Source organism: Saccopteryx bilineata, chromosome 3 (assembly GCF_036850765.1).
Source record: "Saccopteryx bilineata isolate mSacBil1 chromosome 3, mSacBil1_pri_phased_curated, whole genome shotgun sequence".
In the NCBI taxonomy this organism is placed as follows: Eukaryota; Metazoa; Chordata; class Mammalia; order Chiroptera; family Emballonuridae; genus Saccopteryx; species Saccopteryx bilineata.
In genome coordinates this window covers 88,688,488-88,709,945 of record NC_089492.1, presented here as the reverse complement: position 1 = coordinate 88,709,945, position 21,458 = coordinate 88,688,488, and the positions used below count along the sequence as shown (strand labels likewise).

Genomic DNA, 21,458 nt, shown 5'->3' with positions numbered 1-21,458 from the left:
TTCTTTTTGTTTAACTTTAGTTTAACTTATAGCTTACCTTAAAAGGGAAAAAGAAGCTTCTAAATTCAGCATTTTCAGCCCCTAATTTTTTCTATACCCCCCCAATACCTGTACAAATAAACATACAATAAACATACCTAGTCATTCGGGGATACAACAATGACTATAACAGACATACCAACCTCCAACAAATCTAATAAACACCTCCCTGACTCTGCATCTAATCTAGCCCCAGTCCACATTTTCTCCCAAGTCTCAAGGTTTTGATAGACAAACATGGTTAAAAATTATGTAATACATTTAATTAGAATGCCTAAGTTTTCTTAAAAAACTGGCAAAATCAAGCGCTGACTAGGCTCAGAACTAAAATATACATTGCTGGGGGGATGCAAAATGGTATGGCCACTCTGGAAAACAGTTTAGGCAGTTTCTTAAAAGTTAACTGTTAACCCAGCAAGCCCACTACAGAATATTCAGGACAAATGAAAACTTATGTTGAACCAAAGACCTATACACAATTGTTTATAGCAACATTATTCACAATGGCCAAAAAATGAAAATAATAATCCAAATCTTGGTCAGGGGGTGAATGGGTTAACAAATTGAATTAAATCCATAGAATAGAATACTACTCTGCAATAAAGACACACTGGTGACACACGCAATAATTTGGGTTAATCTCAAATGCATTATGCTGATTGGCAGAGGTCAGACTCAGATAGTATGATTTATTTTTTTACTGTATGATTTTACTCATATAATATTCTGAAAAAGGCAAAACTCTAAGAGTGGGAAACAGATCAGTGGTTGCCAAAGGTTAGGGTTGAGGAGAGGGTGTGACTATGAAGGGACAGCACAAGGGAAGTTTTGGGGGAGTTTTCTGTTTCCTGATTGTAGTAAAGTTACAAGGCTATGTATTTGTTGAAACTCACAGACTGTATATTTAAAAAGTGATTTTTTTAATGTAGATAAAAATATTAGTTTTAAAATCATGCTATGTGACCTTTTAGACTATGCAGGCACTGTGTAATATATTTTATCTGTGTGATCTTGTGTTCAACACTCACAATAACTCCATGCTGTATGTACTTTCATGGCCCCACCCTTTATATATAAGGATACTGAGGCACAAGGTGATTAAGTAACATGCTCAAAATTAATATAGCTAGTAAATGCCAATGCTGGGTTCTGAATCCAAGTAACTGGATGTCAGAATCCATGCTCAGTCTGAAATGCTACCGATGCTGCTTTTTCAAAAATACAGTGTGTCCGTAAAGTCACGGTGCGCTTTTGACCAGTCACAGGAAAGCAACAAAAGACTATGGAAATATGAAATCTACACTAAATAAAAGGAAAACCCTCCCAGTTTCTGTAGGATGATGTGGCAGCATGTGCGCATGCGCAGGTGGTGATGTAACACCGTGTACACAGTAGAGAAGCCCACAGCCATGCCAGTCGAGATGTGGACGGTACAGAGGAAAGTTCAGTGTGTTCTGTGGCTCGCTAAATTTGAATCCGTGACCAAAGTGCAACGTGAAATCGGTGCATTTATAACGAAGCGCCACCACATAGGAATAACATTACTTGGTGGGATAAGCAGTTGAAGGAAACCGGCAGTTTGGTGGAGAAACCCTGTTCTGGTAGGCCATCAGTCAGTGACGAGACTGTAGAGGCTATACAGGATAGCTACCTAAGGAGCCCTAAAAAATCTGTGCGTGAGCCCACATCGAACTGTACTGAATAGGTATGAAACTGGGAGAGTTTTCCTTTTATTTGGTGCAGATTTCACATTCTATCATCTTCTGTTGCTTTCCTGTGACCGGTCAAAAGTGCACCATGACTTTACAGACACACTGTAGATTACCTCTGTTATTAAACACATACACTTTAAAATAATTCATCTATAAAATAAAGATGGCACAATTCTAAAGCAAATTTCTAATACCTTGTGCAAAGAGTACTTCGAATTTTAAAGTCCGCAGGAACTCAGAGAAGAAACCTGATGCCTTTCTTACTTTCATGTTCCCTAGTACCTAACAGAACATAGAGCACACAAAAACTTGGAGAGTCAGGACGGAGGGGTTGCCAGCTTCTGCTGGAAAAAAGTCTGGTTATATAACTGGTAAATATAAACATCTACTGGTAATCTTCTAGAATCCTTTAACATAAAAAATATAGGCTACATCTCTAAGAAGTAATTACAAACACTGTAATTTAATATTTTTGTGTATTCTTTGTATAATATTAATAGCATTCTCAAAAAAAAAAGTCATTTGTAAAAGAAATAATCATAGTATAAAAATGGCACATCCATTTTGTTGCCTAAAACAGAGATACAGAACCCCAAACTGTTGGTCATATTAAAAAGCTATGCCTGCACTTCAGTGTAACTTAAGAACTTTTTCCCATTAAGACCACTTTCCCTTCAATGAGTTAACAAGAGCTCTTCACCCACTAACTTCCTAGCTCATAATGTGATTCCGATTCCGATGCTTGCCAGTGCTGTCTAACCACCTATAGTTCAAATGATCACAATACCAAACAAAGGCAAAAAAATAGAGTACCGTACAAGAATCAAAACACACAGCCCACCTGGGCTTCTAACTGAGTTGTATATATTATTCCTGGAGTATGACAATGTGGGCGGACACTCTCTGAGAAGGATTAATTGAATCCATTGGGGCTATTTATATAGATCCTTGCTCAGGAAGGAAACACATTTTGTTTCATAAAATCTTATTAGTTATTTTATTCACATAATTCCAATGTTAACTAGTGCTGCTCTCATAGTCTAATATTGAAGCTAAGAAATGATTGTAATTCAATGTGATATATGCTATGATAGGGGTATAAATAAGTATGCAATAGGTATTAAGAGTATATCAAAGGAGCCTGACCAGGTGGTGGTGCAGTGGATAGAGCGTCGAACTGGGATGCAGAGGACCCAGGTTTGAGACCCCGAGGTCGCCAGCTTGGGCACGGGCTCATCTGGTTTGATCATAAAAAGCTCACCAGGTTGAGCCCAGGGTCGCTGGCTCAAGCAATGGGTTACTCGGTCAGCTGTAGCCCCATGGTCAAGGCACATATGAGAAAGCAATCAATGAACAACTAAGGTGTCGCAACGAAAAACTGATGATTGATGCTTCTCATCTCTCTCCATTCCTGTCTGTCTGTCCCTATCTATCCCTCTCTCTGACACTCTCTCTGTCTCTGTAAAAAAAATAAAATTAAATTAAAAAAAAAAAAAAGAGTATATCAAAGGAAAGCCAGATAAATTCTGCTAAAGAGGATTAAAGAAGGCATTTGACTCTTGGAGGATGAGGGTTTGAGAGAGATTATTTCAGGCAGTAACACATGCAGAGTCAGAAATTTGAAACAGCACGGCTTAAGCAGGGAACTGTAACTTGTTAGATACTGAGGTATAGGGTGTACATCAGGGAACTACAGGAAATTTGAAGGGCACAAGTCCTAGGGACAGAGTGTATGCACCCAAGCCAGGAGAGGGCAGGGAAAAAACTTAAGGTATATGACTCATGTTTTGGTGATAAGTGTTAAAAGTAATATGGTACAGTAAGCATAGACTCAATCAATATACAGACTAGTTTTAATAAAAGCCTTAGGAGTAAAAAGCGTCTCTGCCCTTTAAAACAGACCATGCATGGACACGTGACAGAAATCCCAATATTGACAGATGCTGGTGTCAGAAAGGTTTGGGAGCCACAATCATCTGCACTAGCTCTACCACTCACAGCCCAATGCTCGCCACCACATCATTCAACCAGGTGAGCAAGTTGGGAAATGTACTCTCAAAGGCCTACCTTTTAGGCACCTACTATTTAGCAGGCACATTGTGGAAGGCTCTTGATATTTATATATTTAACACCTAAAAGGTCAACTATTCATGAGCAACCGAAAGGTCCATGCATGACCTGTGAGTTATCTGTAATTTTGCAGAAACTCAAAGTTGAAAGTTGAACGCTGCAAGGGTGCTGTCAGAAAACAAATCTGCCTGACCAGGCAGGGGTGCAGTGGAGAGAGTGTTGGACTGGGACGCAGAGGACCCAGGTTCGAAACCCCGAGGTCGCCAGATTGGGCTCATCCGGCTTGAGCACAGGGTCACTGGCTTCAGCTGGGATCATAGACATGACCCCATGGTCGCTGGCTTAAGTCCAAAGGTCGCTGACTTGAAGCCCAAGGTTGCTGTCTTGAGCAAAGGATCACTCACTCTGCTGTAGACCCCAATCAAGGCACATGTGAGAAAGCAATCAATGAACAAGCAATCAACGAACAACTAAGATACCGCAACAAAGAAGTGATGTTTCTCATCTCTCTGCTTTCCAGTCTGTCTGTCCCTATCTGTCCCTCTCTCTCTGTTTCTGTCTTTGTTCAAAAAAAAAAAAAAATCTTTAGGTAGTAATAATCTGGTCAAATGTCCAGTATCCTAATTCAATGGGTCTTTATTCTGTTCTACTTACCTCATATGCACTCAGTGGGGAAAGTGATAGCCATTGATCTTAAATTTGAGGTTGTAAAAGGATCCTGCTAATATCTACAGAGTCCCAGCAGATGCCCTAACTGTTAGGAGCCCTTGACAGTGGATTTCTAGGAGTCATTTATTTTTTTATTTGGGGGGGGGGGCCTTCTGGCAAACACCGGAAGACCTACTAGACAAATTCAAAAAGAGCTGTAAGCACCTCTAGGAGTCATTTATGAATAAACTTGCCCACTACCTTCCCCAGAAAAGGATCTGCTCAACCCTCTGGGGGCTGACGTCAGACTATCAAGCAGAGACTCTGTGCTTCCGAGAGTCTTTTTCTAATAGTGGCAATGTTAGATAGATTATGGTACCTACTTCTCAAGTTTTAAAAAATAATTATAAATTATTGTTTAGGAATATATACATCTATAGTAAAATTTCAAAGAAAAATAATGAGTAACATTAAAGGATAATACTTGTCATGGTGGGAAGACCTAAGAGGTTTCTAAGGTACTAGAAATAGTCTATTTTTTAAAGACAGATTACTTAGGTGTTCACAATCAAGGACTTAAAATATTCTATCAATGGACAGATGTAGACATTTTTGCCAGTCTGCCCATATACCATACATTATAATTATGATGATTTATTCTAATTATATGATATGTTAGCAACAACAAAAATGTTTTTAGTGATTACATCCCTGGTGGAAATGGAAGAAACAGAGAGCGTTTAGTTTTTAATTCATGTTATTACTATATAACTGTAATATTTATGAAAAATAAACATGCATTGCTTTATAATTAAAACTATTTTAACTATAAAAATTTTAAGAACACCTTAATTAATCCAAGTTAAAATGATCTCTTTGTTTTAATCACTAATTAAATCAGTTGAGACAAATATAATATATGGAACAAGTTTATAATTTTTCCAAGATGACGCCATCATGGCCCTGGCCGGTTGGCTCAGCGGTAGAGCGTCGGCCTGGCGTGCGGGGGACCCGGGTTCGATTCCCGGCCAGGGCACACAGGAGAAGTGCCCATTTGCTTCTCCACCCCCCCCCCTTCCTCTCTGTCTCTCTCTTCCCCTCCCGCAGCCAAGGCTCCATTGGAGCAAAGATGGCCCGGGCGCTGGGGATGGCTCCTTGGCCTCTGCCCCAGGTGCTAGAGTGGCTCTGGTCGCAGCAGAGTGACGCCCCGGAGGGGCAGAGCTTCGCCCCTGGTGGGTGAGCCGGGTGGATCCCGGTCGGGCGCATGCGGGAGTCTGTCTGACTGTCTCTCCCCGTTTCCAGCTTCAGAAAAATACGAAAAAATAAAAATAAAAAAAAAGATGACGCCATAACGTAAATAAGCAATATGTTGACCTTGATTCACATGGCAAAATCAAATACATATAATAAAAGCATAAAAAACTAATGTCAATTGTTGGGCAGATAAAATATCTTATGCTCGCTTTGTTAAAGATGGCACTGCCCACATGGAAGCCCGTCGCCCAGGTGATTGCTTGGGATGGGCGTGATTTTATATTAAAGTATGTTGGTGGCAGGCTGTGGGCAGACAGGATCCTTAGAGCCTGGGGCTTGGTTTTGGGACTAAGCCTTTCCCACCCTTTTTGATGTGGGGTGGTACACTCTCATGAGGAATCCCATTATGCCTCAGATAAGTGACTTTGTATCAGAGACTTCCTTGTTTGTATATTGAAGATTTTGGTTTCTAGATTATAAAGTGGGGCAGACCGGGAGCCTGCTCTCTTGGTTCCTGAGATTAGCATTAGAGCAGAGAGCAGAGAAAGGCCATGTGGAGGAGAGTGCAGAGAGAAGGAGATGGGGAACAGAGGTGAATAAGGCTGGTGAGCTAGAAACCTGATTCTAGAAAACTCAGATAAGTCAGTAGCTTTGTGAGCACTGAATGAGTGGGTTTTGGAGCCCAGTGTGTGTATTTACTTGCCCGCCGGGTGCAAGCTAGGATTAAAGCTAATGGGCCACCAGTTCTTGGCTCCATTGTTTCATTACCGTCTGTCCAAATCTAATGCGAACTTGCATGGGCCAGGCGGCTGTGATGATGGCCATGGATACTGGCTTTACATCAATTATTGCATATATGCATATGAGATAAAAAATTATTGTAAAAGGATCACTTAGCAACAAAAATAAAAATATTTTAATATATAGCTAAAACAATCACAGCCTGATTATTGAGATTATTTTCACAAGGTGAAAGAATTTAACTGTGTTCATTATTTAAATAATTTAAACCAAATGCTACTCTTATAAATTAGATGAGTTCTTTATACCGAAACAATAACACTGACTTAGTTTTTTTACAAACATAAGTTAAATATTTAGGAGTTAACTAACTTATCTCAAATCCAATATATTTTTAAATCCCTGAATGCATATTTATTTGCATGACCTGATTCTAATGAACATTTCTGCATTTTTCAGAATTTAGTAACATAAACACATCTGTCTCGCCTGATGAAATGGTATGCTTTATTCCTCAATGAGAACTGAATTTGTTTGCCTTTCCAGTCTCAAAAGACAATGGCTCATAGCTAAATTTAGCATTCAATTCCAGAAGCAAAAATTATGATTATTATTATCTCTTTATTCTCTTACAATCTTTTATTTATATTCTAAATAGCATTGTCGCATGTCTTTTATTGTAAATCCCTTGAAATTCTTTTAGAAAGAAGACTATTAATTAAAAATAAATTTAAAAGAATGTCACCATTAGTGATTTTATTCATCTTTACTCACATAAGTAAATTTTAAGAAATGTTTCTCCTAAAACATAATGTCAGGAAATCACACAAAAAATTTTTTATTTTAGAATTTATGTTCAAGATATTCTGAAGACAAAAAGGTACCCTGCTCTAATAAGCAAATCACCAAAATAAATAAAAAACAAAAATAAGTTAAAAAGAACTTAAAACACCTTTCTATTTTAAGCAAGAATCCATAAGGCAGGTAGGGAAAGCTGAAAAGGATAATATGTAGTTTATTCTGGCACCGTTACCTGTTTGGGGAAAATGACACAAACAGTAGCAGGAAAGGGACAAACTAGGCAGTTTCATCTTCCTGAAACAGCAAAAGAGAATAACACTTTGCCAAATAAAAAGAAGGTATAAGGTAAGCAGGCATTCTAGTTAGAGAGCACTTAGACAAAATAAAACCATAGCTCACCAATTTTGATAAAACAACAGGACAGTTAAAAAGCAGAATAGGATCAAATCTCAGATCTACCCAAAATGAAGCAAAGACTTTCAACAATCAACTGGTTTTCAGTAAACAAGTTTGCTAACTCCCAAGAGGAGGCAAAGGCATCCACTCTGAGAGTTCTTAGAATTGTATAATGACATCAAGGGTTATACAAAAATGACACTAACCTCTTGAAGTTTAGTGAGAGAAGAAACTATCTGTAAAAATAGTCATCGTTCTCTTCACCTGTGATGCAATTCTGAAAATGTATTCAAAAGTTAAGACAAAAAAGGAGAGTATGTAAGTCTACCTATCTAAAATTCAAAAACAGAGAAACTAATTTATACTGTTGTAAGTAAGGATAATGGTTATCCTGGGAGAGGTGGAACATGGATACTGACTGGAAGGGATATCAGGGGGCTTCAGGGGATTTGGTAATGCCATTTGATTTGGGTGATGATTATACATGGTATATTCACTTTACAAAAATTCACTGAGCTACTATATACTTGTGATATATGTACTTTTCTATATATTTCAAAAATATTCACAAAAATACATATATAATAATTTAAACTTTAGATACTTTTTAAGTAACCCAATTCAATGTCTTCAGTTTATAGGGAAAAATACAAATGGTCAATAAAGATAAAGAAATGTTCAGGAAATGCAAATTAAAACAACAAAACACCATTTTTCTTACAGACTGGCAAAAATGTCTCAATTTTGTCTTTGATATTCTAAAACTCATTTGTTGATGTCTTTGCCTTCATAGATAGAGGCAGTAACACTACAGAGCAAACTAATAAGTAGCTATTATAATCTTGGACTTTTTGCAGTATGCAATTACAGAATTGGTGTGTGGAAGGATTCACACCAATGTTACCATGGCCACCTCTATGACGATGGAAGAAGCTGTGACTAAGGATGATGGTCAAAGAGGAACAGAACTTTCTGTAATGTTTTAAAATGAGAATATTTTCAATTGATACTTATATAGTAAAAATGAAAGAAGGAAGGAACAAAGGGAAGGAGAAAAGGAGGAGGGAAATGAAGAAGCTTAAGTATAGCCAAAACAAATCGGCTTGCCAGTAATGCCAGTTGTGCCTATTTTTCAAGATCCCACAAAGTTAAAATGACTAAATGCTAAGGTAAAAATAACTCATAACTTGTGGCAAAATTACTGTTGGCCACACTTTAAACTCAAAGTAAATTTTACAAATTAAAAACCTGAAAACAGCCTGACCAGGCAGTGGCACAGTGGATAGAGCATTGGACTGGGATGTAGAGGACCGAGGTTCGAGACCCTGAGGTTGCCAGCTTGAGCCCTGGTTCATCTGGTTCGAGCAAGGCTCACCAGCTTGAGCCCAAGGTCGCTGGCTCGAGCAAGGGGTCACTTGGTCTGTTGTAGCCCCCCCAACCCACCCCCCGTCAAGGTATATATGAGAAATCAATCAATGAACAACTAAGGAGCCGCAACAAAGAATTGATGGTTCTCAACTCTCTCCCTTCCTGTCTGTCCCTATCTGTCCCTCTCTCTGACTCTCTGTCTCTGCCACAAAAAACAAACAAACAAAAAAAAACCTGAAAAAATAAATTGAGATAGGAATGATAAAGTATTGTAGGTAAACTAAAACATGCCAGCAACCCCAAGGATCCTTGGCCTAAAAACAGTCACTTAAAACCATGATTCAATTTATGTTAGAGCATTTAGCTCTGTTAACTTGGAAGTTTAAGCTTATGTTTTACTATCCCTTCATGAGAGGCAAAGCTAGCCAGTAAAATGTGTTATTAAAGAATGAAGTAATGAGCCTGACCAGGAGGTGGCGCAGTAGATAGAGTGTCAGACTGGGAAGCAGACAACCTAGGTTCAAAACCCCGAGGTTGCCAGCTTGAGCGTGGGCTCACCAGCTTGAGCACAGTGGCTCAGCAGCTTGAGCACGGGCCGTGAAATCTTAGACATAACCTCACAGTCGCTGGCTTGGGCCCAAAGGTCGCTGGCTTGAGCAAGGGGTCACTCATGCTGCTGTAGCCCCCAGTCAAGGCACATAAGAAAAAGCAGTAAGTGAACAACTAAGGAGTAGCAACGAAGAATTGATGCTTCTCATTTCTCTCCCTTCCTGTCTGTCTATCCCTATCTGTCTCTCTCTCTCTCTGTCAAAATAAAAAAAAAAAATTTAAAAAGAATGAAATAATGAAGGTATCAATACAAGGACTATCAGAAAGCAAACGAGTTTACTGAAACTCTTCTATATGTAAAATAAGAGCCCAGGAAGATATATATATGTATATATATAATCACAAAGGATCAAGTTCTAGCAAAAAAAAAAATAAGTAATTTAAAAAGTTAGCAAAAAAGCCTGACCTGTGGTGGCGCAGTGGATAAAGCGTCAACCTGGAATGCTGAGGTCACCGGTTCAAAACCCTGGGCTTGCCTGGTCAAGGCACATATGGGAGTTGATGCTTCCTGCTCCTCCCTCCCCCTTCTCTCTCTTTCTCTCTCTCTCTCTCTCCTCTCTAAAAATTAATAAAAGTTAAAAAAAAAGTTAGCAAAAAGACAATGTTCATTTCTAACTATACCCACATCTATTTTAATCAAAAGAATACTCTTTAAAAGAGAGAAAGAGGAAAGTTAAAATATCTGTCTAAATTTACCAAGTTATTTCTTTTTTTTCTTCTTCTTTTCTATGTAAGAGGAGGGGAGATAAAGAGACAAACTCCTGCATGTACCCCAACCAGAATCCACCCATCATCCCCCATCTGGGGCTGATGTTCTGCCCACCTCCGGCCATGCTCACAGCTGAGCTATTTTTAGCACCTGAGGCGAAGGCTCCACAGAGCCATCCTCAGCACTCAGGGTCAATGTGCTTAAACCAACTGAGCCATGGCTATGAGAGAGGAAGAAAGAGAGAAAGAGAGAGAAGAGGGAGGGCTGGAAAAGCAGATGATTGCTTTTCTTGTGTGCTCTGACCAGGAATCGAACCCGGGACATCCACACACTGGGCCAATGTTCTACCACTGAGCCAACCAGCCAGAGCACTGACCAAGTTATTTCAATCATTTAATTTAAAAAGAGTATGGTTCAAAACCCTGCACTTGTCTGGTCAAGGCACATATGGGAGTTGATGCTTCCTGCTCCTCCCCCCTTTCTCTTTCTCCCTCTCTCTCCCTCTCTCTCTCTCTTTCTCTCCTCTCTAAAATAAATAAATAATTTAAACAGAGTAAATACCAATCAGAGTTATTCCACAGTCATTAAAACCTCATATAATATTTGCACTATTAAATACTAACCATCTCAGGCAAGGTACCACAAATCTTTACCCTCCTGGGGCATACCATCTAGGTAGAGACTTAACAAATTTGAAAAGAAAGGAGGGAGAGAGGGAAGAATACAAGACAGCATATGCTAAATGCCAAATTAACAAACAAACAAAAAAACCCAGTTGTGTGACAATCAGTTTGTAAAATCTTAGAAGTCTAGAGCTAGAATTAGGATCACAGAAACAGACTTATAAAGAAAACATTTTGATGGTTGCCAGATGGGAGGGTGTTGGGAGGATAGGTGAAAAAGGTGAAGGAATTAAGAAATATAAATTGGTAGTTACAGAATAGTTATGGGGATGTAAAGTACAACACAGAACAGTAGTCAATAATATTGTAATGATTATGTATGGTGTCAGACATGTACTAGATTTACTGGGATGAAACTAATATAATATTGCATGCCAACTGTAATTGAAAAATTAAAAATTATTTAAGAGAAGATCACTAAGCTTTAAACATCTTTTGGTTTCGCAAATGGTTGTCTCATTGCACCAGTGAAGAAAGTGACACAGCCAATGGTAACGCAGAGCTAGGCTGAGCCCTCCAATCTCCAATTACCAGCTCAGCGCTCTTCCCATTAGAAAGGGATCACAGAGGCTAAGGCAATCAACAAAAACATTCAGAGGAATTAAGATGTAAAGAAGGCCTCCGCATAAAGGAAGAAGAGTACTCACTCAAGCTAAGACAAAAGAGAAAGGCCAGTTGGTATCTTGACCTTGTTTCTTCTTTCTAGTGCGCACTGAACAGTCATTGGTTAGTCAAGAGGAAGTTTTTCCAAAAGTCTCAGGATTTCTGTTGGGTTTTGTTTCTTCCAAATTGTTTCCAACAATATTGTTAACAGCAAGCATTTTTTTTAAATAAAAAGTCATTTTTTTTCTGTGAAAATGGCAAGCACACTCACTACATTTTAACAATTTCCTGTTATTACACAAGGTTTACTTATAAGATGTAAAAGTTAAAACCACATACACCCACACTAAGTGGAACACTACTACATGAAACCATTTCAGAAAGACTGGTTAATATAACTCTATTATACTGCCTGTTATTCAAGACTACCTTCTGTTGGGCAGATAAAATGTATTATGCTCACTTTGTTAAAGATGGTGCTGCCCACATGAGGCCGTCGCCCAGGTAATATTAATGTGTGTTGAGAATCCTTGTAGCCTGGGGCTTGGTTTTGGGATTAAGCCTTTCCCACCCTTTTTGATGTGGGGTAGTACAATCCAATCATGCCTCAGAGAAGTGACATTGTATTAGAGACTTCCCTATTTTGTATATTGGATTCAAGGGTTTTGAATCTACACTATAAAATGGGGGCAGAACAGGAGCTTGCTCTCTTGGTTCCTGGGATGATTAGCAGGAGAGAGCAGAGGGAGCAGAGCAGAGAGCAGAAAGAGGCCATGTGGCCAGGAGAAGCAGCCAAGATGGCGGAGTGCTGAGTGAGATGCCAGTTTGGCAGAGTTTGTATCTGGGATAAGGAAGGAGATGGGGAACTGAGGAGAATAAGGCTGGTGAGCTAGAAACCTTTGATTCTAGGAAACTCGGATAAGTCAGTGGCTTTGTGAGCACTGAATGTGAGTGGGTTTTGGAGCCCAGTGTGTGTTTTTACTTGCCCGCCAGGTGCAAGCTAGAATTAAAGATGACAGCCCATCAGTTTTTGGCTCCGTTGTTTCTTTACCGACTGTCCGAATCCGATGCGAACCTGCATGGGCCAGGCTGCTGTGATAGTGGCCCTGGCCGTGGCTCCTGGCTTTACACTTCCTTGTTCAAATTACTTATAGTCCCCCAAGTATTAAATAGAGAGTACCATGTAACCCAGCAATTCCACTCCTAGACATATATATATATATATATATATATATATATACACCTGTCTTTAAAAAAATGCATGTTCACACCAAAACATATACACAAATGTTCATAACAGCACTATAGTAGTCAAAAAAATGGAAAAAAAATATCCTTTAATTGAAAAATAAATTTAAAAAGTGGTATAGTCATCAGTTGATATCATTCAACAAAAAAAGGAATGAAGTACTTGATACATACTACAACACAGACGAACTTTGAAAACATCACATTAAATGAGAGAAGCCAGTCATTAAAGTCCACATATTGTATGATTTCATTTATATGAAATGTCCAGAATCACTAGGATGTTACTTATCTGCCACCTACTAGGATGTTACTTTTCTGCTGGTTTTTCCAGCAGAAAAACCCCAGATAACTTCATTTACCAACTAGGAGGTTGCTGTGTGCCAAAGGTTAAAAGTACACTGTGCTGTCACTACATCACAGAACAATAAGAACAAGTCAAGAATAATACCCAGTTAATTATCTCATTTAAAAATAAAAATTTTTTTTTGCCTGACCAGGTGGTAGCAACAGTGCACCGAGTGTCGGACTGGAACACAGAGGACCCAGATTCGAAACCTCAAGGCTGCAGGCTTGAGCGTGGGCTCATTTGATTTGAGCAAGGCTCACCAGCTTGAGCCCAAGGTCGCTGGCTCGAGCCATGGGTTACTCAGTCTGCTGAGCGCCCCCCTCCCAGTCAAGGCACATAAGAATTGATGCTTCTCATCTCTTTACCTTCCTGTCTGTCCCTCTCTGTCACAAAATTAATTTAAAATTTTTTACGAGTAATTTTTTAGAAAACCCATGAAACAAGTTTTGTGCTAACTGCTTACCTCTCAGCCCTGGATTCATGGCCCTTTGGGTCCATCCTCCTCTTACAAGCCCTGTCATACAACACCCCCTCCTCTGCCCTTCCACCTCTTACTTCTTTATCTATGAAATGAGAAGACTGAGGCTAGATAATAGTTATCCATGAAACAGAAGCCCCCATGAGCATTTTAGAAATCTATTGGGTTGTTCTTTGTTTTTGTCTTCTAGTGTGGTGTTTTTCACCTACTGGTCTGCCAGAAAGTGCCAGTTTGCAAAAGAGTTAAAACACCTTGATATTGTATGAAGATTACAGACCCAATGATCTCAATTGAATTTGCTTATGCTCAGGGGGATTTCTGGCTTAGTGGTCCCCGAAATAATTCTCCTATTTTCACTGGTCCCCAAGTATATCAAAGGTTGAAAACTACTGTTCTAGTATACTCATATTGTATTTTCTTGTCTAACCTTTAAATTACAGTTAGGGAATTTTACTGATTTATTTTAATTATATGGGTAAAAAAATTCATTAACTATGAATTTCATTCCAGAATGCTCAAGAGAATATCACAAAATATTTATTATGAAAAGGGGGTTGGGATTAGATAGAACTGAGAAGTAACTAATTAGATATGAAAGGTTCTTTCAAGTCCTATAATTTACTGATTCAATTAATATTTTGAACACTAACAATAAATGATAACGACAGTGTACATGATGATTTGTGGTCAAGAGCAAAAAATATGAAATTTGACTCTGCACTTGATTAAATAATTAAATTTGTAGAACAGCTATTATATCCCATCACCTAGGACAGTGGTCGTCAAACCGTGGCACACAAGTCACATTAGGCTCTTTGGCCCCTTGAGTGTGGCTCTTCCACAAAATACCACGTGTGGGCACTACCTTGATAAGAAATGTACCTATCTACACAGCTACTGCTTGACTTACGACCACGATTAGTTCCGACAGACCGGTCGTAGAATGATTTGGTCATAAGTTGAGTAGGCTATATGTACAGTACTGTGAAATGATGTTATAAAAATCTTTAAGTCATATTTTATCATAATTTTCTTTCATTATTGTTATATATCATAATTTTCTTTGTTCATTTTATGCCATTTGTATCATCTCTACACCATTTTGTTTCTTATTTTTACATTCGTCAGGTTTAAGTAAAACACTGCATTACCAGTACAACTGGTTTAATATTTGCAAAGATAATTTCCTCTTGGTAGACATCTTGGGAGGGATTTGATGAAAAATATCCAAGACACAAAACACAAATTGTTGTACCATGTCTGGGATAACAGTTGAAATGGTGCACTCGGAGATGGTAGTGCTGCCGGAAACTGGCCCGCACTGCCGTACACCCAGCTGGGCAACGCTTGCACTGCCAGACACGGAGCAGTCGTGGCTAGCAATTGTGGTCATAAGGTCGAATGGTCATAAGTTGCATAGGTCGTAAGTCAATCAATATTTGTATAGTTTAAAAAATTTGGCTCTCAAAAGAAATTTCAATTGTTGTACTATTGATATTTGGTTCTGTTGCCTAATGAGTTTGCCGACCACTGAGTATGTTATTTATTAGAACAATGTGTACTTTACTTTTAAGAAAAAGATAAAATATTAAATAAAAAAATCACTATCTTCGTAGGAGCTTAGCAGTACAAGTTCAAAAGGGAGCCCTGAGGTTGGCAGAGATTATATGCCCCATGTTCCAATTATCGATTTAAAAAATTATATTTTATGAAACGGGCATAATATAAAATGAATCCTGAAATATTAAGATAAAATTAAATAGTTTTGGCGTATTACTCTCTACCCTAATACAGAGAAATAGGTGATGCCTTTCAAATGACATTAGTCAAAATCATTAAAACAGCTGTGGCTGGTTGGCTCAGTAGCAGAGCATCAGCCTGGTGTATGGAAGTCTTGGGTTTGATTCCCGGTCAGGGCACACAGGAGAAGCAACCATCTGCTTCTTTACACCTTCCTTCTCTCTCTCTCTTTTCTCCTCCCGCAGCCATGACTCGAATGGTTCAAGCAAGTTGGCCCCCGATGCTGAAGATGGCTCCATGGCCTCACCTCAGGTGATAAAATAGCTTGGTTGTGAAGCAACGGAGCAGTGGCCCAGTAGGGGGTCTTGCTGGGTGGATCCCAGTCAGGACACATGAGGGAGTCGCCTCTGCCTCCCTACCTCTCACTTAATAAATAAATTTAAAAATCATTAAAATAGAAATATGATATTTAAAAGGATCAACCTTCCCATTCTGGTAGCTTGGAGGTAGGGGAAAGGGAGGGGAAGATCCTGATATTAAGAAGATATGTATTCATTTACTAAGCTACTGCAAAAGTTACTGTAAGCCATGTTATTTATAAAATATCTTTTTAAAAAACTAATGGGCCAGACCATCTACATACACGTGCATTTATATTTGTATATATTATTTCATTTGATTGCCATAGTAACCCATCAATTTAATTCCCACTTTTTAGACTTTAATTCCCACTTTTTCTCATGAAGAACACAAGGTTAAAAGAAATTAAATAACAACAGAGATTTCCAGCAATCAGGACCATATAGAACAAAAGACTTTCTAAAATAAGCCTAAAGCTCTAAGTCAGGTGGAAAAATGTTATCAAAGATTACACAAATTTGACTCTATAGAAGAATCCAGCTAAACTTTATCTATTGACCTAATTATATGTGTGAAACTATTTTGTATCAAGCACCTGGTGCCTCTGGATGCTAAAAGTGCTTTCACATACATTATCTTATTTGATATTTTTCATATTTTATCTTAATTGATATATTTGATAAGATATTTATCTTTTGATAGCCTCTACTAATCCAACTATAAAGGAAGAAAAGGAAAATGAACCAGTGGTTGCTAGGGGTTAGGGAGAGAATGTGACTATGAAAGGACAGCACAAGGGAGGCTTTGGAGCGATGAAATTATTCTATATACTAATTGTGGTGGAATTACACAAATCTATACATATTTTAACATTCATAGATGTACATCAAAAAGAAAAAAAAGTCACTTAAAAAATGTTTAGCTGCATTTCCTTAACAGCATGATATAGAAAATGATAGGTACAGAATATTTCTCCCAGACTTCATTCCTTTCAATGCCAGAGTCAGAGCATGCTTTTAGCTCATGAAATAAAATAACTTTATAGAAACACTTTAGTCCTTTGATAATTCACTTTTTATGCTGATTCAAATTAAACAACTGCAAACATCTTTTTAAAATCACAAGTTCTTTTGATATGTCAACATTTTTTAAAAATCAAGTTATTATAATGACTTTTCAATAGTAACTGCTTCCCAAATTTCTTTGACTTCCACTACATGAAATTCTGTATTTGAACTAAGTAATAAGAAATCTCTACTAACAACATTTCAAAATCATGAAAAAGGGAGAGAAAAATTACTGAGTATCTTCCTCCATAATTTGCCAAACATAACTGCATTCTTTTGAAACTGTCTAATCTCACTGGACAATCTCTCCACCCCTTTTATGAAGAAAGAACATGAGATTCAGCAGGTTAAACAATACAGCCCCTAGTTCCCAGGCTAATGAGATAGTGGAGTCAGTATAAACCAGAGATTTAAAATATGAGCAAGGTTTAGTGTTTTCTTGTTAAGGGGATAAATTCACAGCAAGCGGAAATATACAAATGAAATTAACAGTTTGTGCAAAACACTGATTTGTCATCTCTAAAAATAGACAACTGTCAAGTATTTGCTATATGATATAAAATTCTTCCAACCAGGAAGTCTGAGATGATGCTAACAAGCTTATTTCATGCACTGGATTTGACAAATAACCAAAAAAAACAAGCTCTCCAGTATTTCTTTTTACCAACAACTAAAAATAGCTAGCATTTTAAGTCAAGAACGTAAGTTATTAGTGATATCCACCACATATGCAGTAATTCAAGGACAAAGTGTCATAAACTCAAAGCTTTTTCTTCTCCACTCAACTCTAAGGATCCAAATTCCTATACCTAACTCAAGGTCTTCTACAATCTAGCCCAAATTAATTTTTGAAAATTTCACTATTCAGCTTCCTAACACTTCAGTTTAGCCATGGTTGAATTCTTCCCGTTCACTAAGCTCAACATGTGCTTCTTCATGTCTAAGCTTTTGTTAAGGTACCATCTTCACTCCACTTAAGGAAATTCATCCCATCCCACGAGACCAGCTCAATTCTCTCCTTCTCCACTCACCCTTCCCAAACTACTAGTTTAAAACAGTTTCCTCCTTTCCTCAGTATGTCCATAAGGCTTATTTGTCTATTTGTGATATACACAGTCAGTGTATTGAACTAATATTTATTTCATTTTTCATTTGTGTATTATTTCTACAGGACAGAGACCAGTGACATCTATTCTTGTATTATTCACAGCACCTCACACCTATTGGTAGGCAGAAAATATATGTAGTTCTTAATTTTAAGTTACAGACTAATTTAGGATGATACCTAAGTATATTCATACAATATATGTGATATAAATATCTATTACATGCTCAACCTAGACATAGTATTATAGTTTCTCTTTTAGAATGAAAACTTTTTAAATAGGTTATCTTTCCTGCAGCTAATGCCTAAATGATAGCTTCTCAGCAAAGAAAAGCTAATGGCAAATTCTATATTTCCTTTGATACCACTCATTTAAATTATAAGAAGTTTATTGGCTATCAATTGGCCATATACATTCTTACCCATTGGAACCACACCTTCTTTCTCTCGTTTAGGACTGCCAACAACAGTACTGTCCAATAAAAATATAATGTACCACATATGTAATTGTTAAAAAAAATAGATACAATTAATTTTAAGAGTTAATTCAATATGTCTAAAATAGTATTTCAATATATAATCAACTTAAATACATTATTTTTTTTATTTATTTTTTTACAGGGACAGAGAGAGTCAGAGAGGAGGACAGACAGACAGGAACGGAGAGAGATGAGAAGCATCAATCATCAGTTTTTCGTTGCGACACTTTAGTTGTTCATTGATTGCTTTCTCACATGTGCCTTGACTGTGGGCCTTCAGCAGACCGAATAACCCCTTGCTCGAGCCAGCGATCTTGGGTCCAAGCTGGTGAGCTTTTTCTTTTTCTGCTCAAGCCAGATGAGCCCGCGCTCAAGTTGGCGACCTCAGGGTCTCGAACCTGGGTCCTCTGCATCCCAATCCAATGCTCTATCCACTGCGCCACTGCCTGGTCAGGCTTAAATACATTATTAATAAGCTACTTTACACTCATTTTTTCATACTACATTTGCAAAACCGTCCTTATTATTTTAAACCTACAGTGCATTTCAGTTGGCACTGGACACACTGCAAGCTCTCAAACCTTATGCATTCAGTGGATACCGTCTTGGGCAGCGCAGCTTTAATACACTTCTGCACACAGGCGTGCATAGTGCATACTGATGACTACAAGGTAAGATTAAATCTATAATAAGATTCTCATGCTGCATTAAAATAAATATGTTGAAAAGTAACAAGAATAATTTAGGTATTAAAACTTGTGAGTTTAGGCCCTGGCTGGTGGCTCAGTGGTAGAGTGTCGGCCTGGCGTGTAGGAGTCCCAGGTTCGATTCCCAGCCAGGGCACACAGGAGAAGCACCCATCTGCTTCTCTACCTCTCCCCCTCTCCTTCCTCTCTGTCTCTCTCTTCCCCTCCCGCAGCCAAGGCTTCATTGGAGCAAAGTCGGCCCGGGCGCTGAAGATGGCTCCATGGCCTCTGCCTCAGGTGCTAGAATGGCTCTGGTTGCAACAGAGCGATGCCCCAGATGGGCAGAGCATCACCCCCTGGTGGGTGTGCCGAGTAGATCCCGGTCAGGCGCATGCGGGAGTCTGTCTGACTGCCTCCCCGTTTCCAACTTCAGAAAAATACAAAAAAAACCCCAAAACTTGTGAGTTTAAAATCTTAGACTTTTGAACAGGAAGCACTTTGAGGTCCTAGTTTCTTGAAGGACGTAGTTCAAAGACCTAGTTTCTTGAAACTATTTTACAGATGAAGAAACCCAGAAGAGTAAAGTAACTTGGTGTATCAGTAGTAGTTCCTATGAAAATCTTTCTGAGTCCTAGGCCTCTTACAATGACACTTACTCCTCTTCAACAACAGGCTCACCCATAAATTAGCCAAAACTTGATTCTCTGGGTTTGAATCCCAGATATGCCACTTAATAACTGTGAAATTTTCCATCTGCTACCACCTCAAATGTAAAAATAGGGGTAACAGCAGTACAGGTCAAGCAGCTGTGAAAATCTGATGAGTAAATACATGCAAAGTGCTTGGAGCAGCAGTTGGTTGGTACACAGCACACAGTAAATATTGGTTGTTATTAAAAGCAAACTCATATAGCAATATTAAGACGCATCACATGAATTTAGATACAAGTGGTCTGAACTGTGGTGGATAAAGCGTTGACCTGGAATGCTGAGGTCACTGGTTCAATACCCCGGGCTTGCTGAGCCAAGGCACATACAAGAGGCAACTATGAGTAGATCCTTCCTGCCCCTCACCAACCCTTTTCTCTCTTTCTCTCTCTCAAATCAATAAATCTTTTAAAAATAAAACTAGCAAAAAAAAAAAAAAAAAAAAGGGAATTTAGATAATGCTTCATCTGAAAGGTAAGAGTGTGACCAGTTTTTTGCAATGTTTAAGAGTAATGGTAGATTTCTTTTTCAATTGAACTTATTGGCGTGACACTGGTTCACAAAATCATACTGGTTTCAAGAGTACAACTCAACAAAACACCGTTTGCACAACGCACTGTGCATCTGTCAGCCCAAGCAAAGTCTCTTTTGTCCCCATTTCCCTTTTGCCCACCGGCACCTACTCCCAGCCCCCTTTCCCTCTATGTGGGGATATGTGTTATACGTATTTCTTTGTGTGTGCTTAATCCTTTCGCCTTCTTTCATCCAGCCCCCAAACCCCTCCTGCTCTGACAGATGTCGGTCTGTTCCATGTATCCATGCCTCTGTTTCCATTTTGTCATCCATTTTTCAGTGGATTCCACATATAAGTGAGATGATATGGTATTTGTCCTTCTCAGACTGGCTTATTCACTTAGCATAATAATCTCCAGGTCCATCCATGCTGTCACAAAAGATAAGATTTCCTTTATTTTGACGACCAAGTAGTATTCCACTGTGTAAATGTACCACAGGTTTCTTGAACACAGCAGCTGGCCCTCTTCAGACCAGGTTGAGGCCACAGGGCACTCCTCAACCCTGACTTGAGAAGCCTGTGGGCAAGAATTACTCTTTCTCCCCTGACCCGATGACACAGAGCTGGCTCTTTCCCTGCTCCATCTTGCCTACGTGGTAAGAAGCTGTGAAGCTCTACTTCGATACAGAGTGGAAACCCATCCCTTTCCTCCCCACTGGGTCTTAAGGAAGTAAAGAAAAAATATTACATTTACTTATATTTTACTCATATCTTGTGAGTTATATTTTCTACATAAAATCCATTCACTTGCTGGGGGGGTGGTTCATCTTATCAGATCTACCTTCGAAATACAAAATTTGCTTTAATCAGACAAAAATACTTGCCAAGGTCACAGAATGAGTTAGTGGCAGAACTAGGCCTAGAACAACAAAGTTAAGTGTTCTTAACTCCAAACTACAATGAGGTCATTTGATAACTTATCAATGCAAAGTAAAAATGGTCATGTGGCAAAGAGTAATTACAGATTGAGACAAAATTTTGATGGTTTATTTAATAAAATACAAATTTAAAGGCAACAATTTTATACACTTG

General features: G+C 38.5%; 1 protein-coding gene and 1 non-coding gene across 6 annotated transcripts in view; both read right to left on the bottom strand.

Annotated features, from left to right (window-relative positions):
* LCLAT1 (lysocardiolipin acyltransferase 1) overlaps positions 1-21,458 on the bottom strand; it is a 166,959-nt gene that overhangs the window by 95,086 nt on the left and 50,415 nt on the right. The gene's annotated exons all lie outside the window — the stretch shown is intronic.
* On the bottom strand, positions 4,634-4,696 carry LOC136332788 (U7 small nuclear RNA). The gene has a single exon (XR_010730926.1). It is a non-coding gene; the product is annotated as a U7 small nuclear RNA (small nuclear RNA).